The 2927-nt window shown below is 63.9% G+C and overlaps 1 non-coding gene across 1 annotated transcript; it reads right to left on the reverse strand.

Annotated features, from left to right (window-relative positions):
* Positions 1 to 1020: 1020 nt before the first annotated feature.
* Positions 1021 to 1127, reverse strand: LOC147726021 (U6 spliceosomal RNA). The gene has a single exon (XR_015309682.1). It is a non-coding gene; the product is annotated as a U6 spliceosomal RNA (small nuclear RNA).
* Positions 1128 to 2927: the final 1800 nt, after the last annotated feature.

A 2927-nucleotide genomic window follows, 5' to 3' on the forward strand; every position in this document is an offset into this window, starting at 1 on the left:
AGAGCCACACCCCGCGGACCGACCCTGGACCCCCGCCGGGCCCACCGAACCCAGCGAAGCACAGGAAAGGGGGACAGCCCGTGTAAGCCAGCGAACCAAGGTGGGACGAGAGTGTCAGCGGCCCGAACGAACCGGACCCAAAAGACACCAACAGGCCGACCCACCGGGAAAGGGAAGACGTGCGGTCAAGAGAAACCCAAAACCGCACACCGGACAACCAGCACGGACAAGAGAGGAACCTCGTCGGCAGGGAAAGGCGGTGAAGACACCACCCGAGCCCGGGACACCAGGGAAGGAACCCCGGGAAGGAAAAGGGGGACATGCCGGAGGAACAAACGGTCCGGCAAACCCCGCAAGAAGGGAGGGGAGCAGAGGCACGACCCCCGCACGCCCCTCCGCCCAGCAGACACCACTGCCACCAGGAATAAACCCACCGAAAAGGTGAGGAACCGCAAAGACACCGAGGCCAGGGGCACCAAGGGCGGACCCTGAAGAGCTCGTAGAACGAGAGAGAGAACCCAAGGGGGAGACAGGCAGAGCGCCCGAGGGCGACGGAGAAACAAACTCCGGAGCCAAGCGAGCCACCAGGGAAACCAGCCCGTCGAACACCGGACTGCGGAAGGCCCGCAAGGCAGCCCATCGGGCCCCCCGGGAAGAAGGAGCCACGCCCAAGGAAAACCCCTCAGCCGGGAAATCCAAGACCCGCAAGGGGTCCACGGAGGCGCGGGCATCACAACGCGCCAGAATCAGGCCTGCAGACGGAGTCAGGCCAGCCGAAGGAGCCGGCCAACACCGACACCGGACCAACCACGGAACGGGAAGAACCGGGATCCGCCCGTAGGCCGCCAGCTCGTAAAAGGAGAGGGTACCAGGGGCGGCGGACCCCGCCGGGGACCCAAACAGGAACGCCACCCGAATGCGCGTGCCAACCATGCGCCGGGGCCATGTCAAACTGCACCGTAACGTTCCAACAGTAGTCCACTCGCAGCCGAAGCGAGCACCCAGGAGCACCCCGGCCCGGCTATTATGGAACGCTGTACGAATTTGCGTGTCCTCCTTGCGCAGGGGCTACGCAAATCATCTCTGGAACGTTCCAAATTTAGTGTATGTGCTGCCGAAGCGAGCACCCAAGCGAATCCAGCAGAGGACCCGCGATAACAGAGGGCACGGGGGAAACGCGTACAGTAGACCGAAAAGGTCAAGCGAAAGACAGGGCAACCACAAGGACCCGGGCGGAGAGACCAGAACCTGGGCAGGAGGGCCGAGACCCCCTCCGTGAACAGAGCCACCGGAGGCAGACCGAGTCGATGCCCCAGGCGCCGAAACACCACCGGGGTCAGGGCGAGACCAGGCAACGAAGGCCAGGCCCGACACAGTCGAACCGCCTCCACCAAGTCGGACCCCGGGGGAAAGCCAGCCCGAAGGGACAGGACATGCGCCAGGTCGACCGACCCCCGAAGCACTGGTGCAAAAGACGGCAGGCCAGGAGGACAGCCAGCAACCCCCGAAGCCCGAGGAGCTGCGAGACTGCAGGAGATCCCAACGACCCCCAAACGCCCCGGCCAAACCCCCCCCAAAAGAACCAGAGGGAAGAACCGGGACCAGGCACACGACCCCCGAAGGAGGACAAGCCCGAGACGGGGGCCGAAGGGACCACCACACCTAGTGCAGGGAGCCGACGGAGGAGAGACACCGCCTGACGAGACGCCTCACCCACGAAAACGACGAGGCCGAGAAGAACCATACGTCCATACAGGGAACACCCAGACCCCCACCCGGCGAAGAAGCCCCACCAGGCGGGCCAGGAGCACAGTCCCCACCCACGGGCCCAGAAAAAATCCACAGGCGAGACAAGGGGAGGAGAAGGTACCCTAACCTCCCGAGAAGGCGGATCCCGCGGAAAACCGCAAGACTGGACACCGGCCAGGAAGCCCAAAGAGCCCAAGAACGCTGACAGCAACGTCCCAAGAAGGGACGCAACGGAGGCGACAGCCCCCCCCCACCTCCCCCCCCGGAATCCCAGGGAGGGAGATGGCCGAAAGCCAGGATCAAGGGGCGAAAAAACGGGAGCGGCCGCACCAGCACGAGACCGGGAAAAGCCAATTTTAGTAAATGTGCTGCCGAAGCGAGCACCCGAAAACCTGGGCCCGAAAGCCCAGAACGCCCCACGTGAAGGCTGACACCCCGAAATCCGGGGGGAATGTCGAAGGGCCCCACCCAAGAGAAGGCGAGACGCCCCCACCCCTAGGGACGTAAAATACCGCAGTGGAACCCATCCAGGCTTTCCCTGTGAGGCGTCCACCCCTGGGCACCCACAAGGAGGAGGCCAGGCATCCTTAGCGTTGTGGGGGCCGTCATGGAGATTAAGCAAGCATTGCCCCGAGCTGCAGAGTGGGACTCCATGGTAGGAATAGGCACCGAGGTGAGGATAATCAGGTCGGTGGAATTGAAGAGCCCAAGACCCGGCGAGGCGGGGAATTGAACCCTGGTCCCGGGCTAGACCTCTGCATCAGGGTCCGCTGCTCTAACCCATGAGCCACACTTCTCCACAACCTGCCGCGTGACCACCCAGCACAGGGGCCACGCTAAAACTTCCGTCGCGTAAGCGACCCAAGAAAAGCGCACAACACCCCCTAAGGGTCTCAAGGCGCCGGTATGAATGCCTAAAGCCAACCGCACCCGGTATTCCCAGGCCGACTCCCATCCAGGGACCAACCAGGCCCGACCCTGCACATTTACTGAAAGCGCACGAGACCAGGCGCCTACAGGGCGGAATGGCCCAACGCCGCAGTGGTACCCCCACTGGCACACCCAGTGAGACGACCCCCCCCGGACACCCCTAAGGTGGAGGCAAGGCAACCTAAGCCTCGGGGGGGCGTGCATGTGACAAAACCACGCCCTTGCCCAGAGAAGCAGAATGGGAGGCC

This window comes from Lissotriton vulgaris, chromosome 3_1 (genome assembly GCF_964263255.1).
Source record: "Lissotriton vulgaris chromosome 3_1, aLisVul1.2, whole genome shotgun sequence".
NCBI classification, from domain to species: domain Eukaryota; kingdom Metazoa; phylum Chordata; class Amphibia; order Caudata; family Salamandridae; genus Lissotriton; species Lissotriton vulgaris.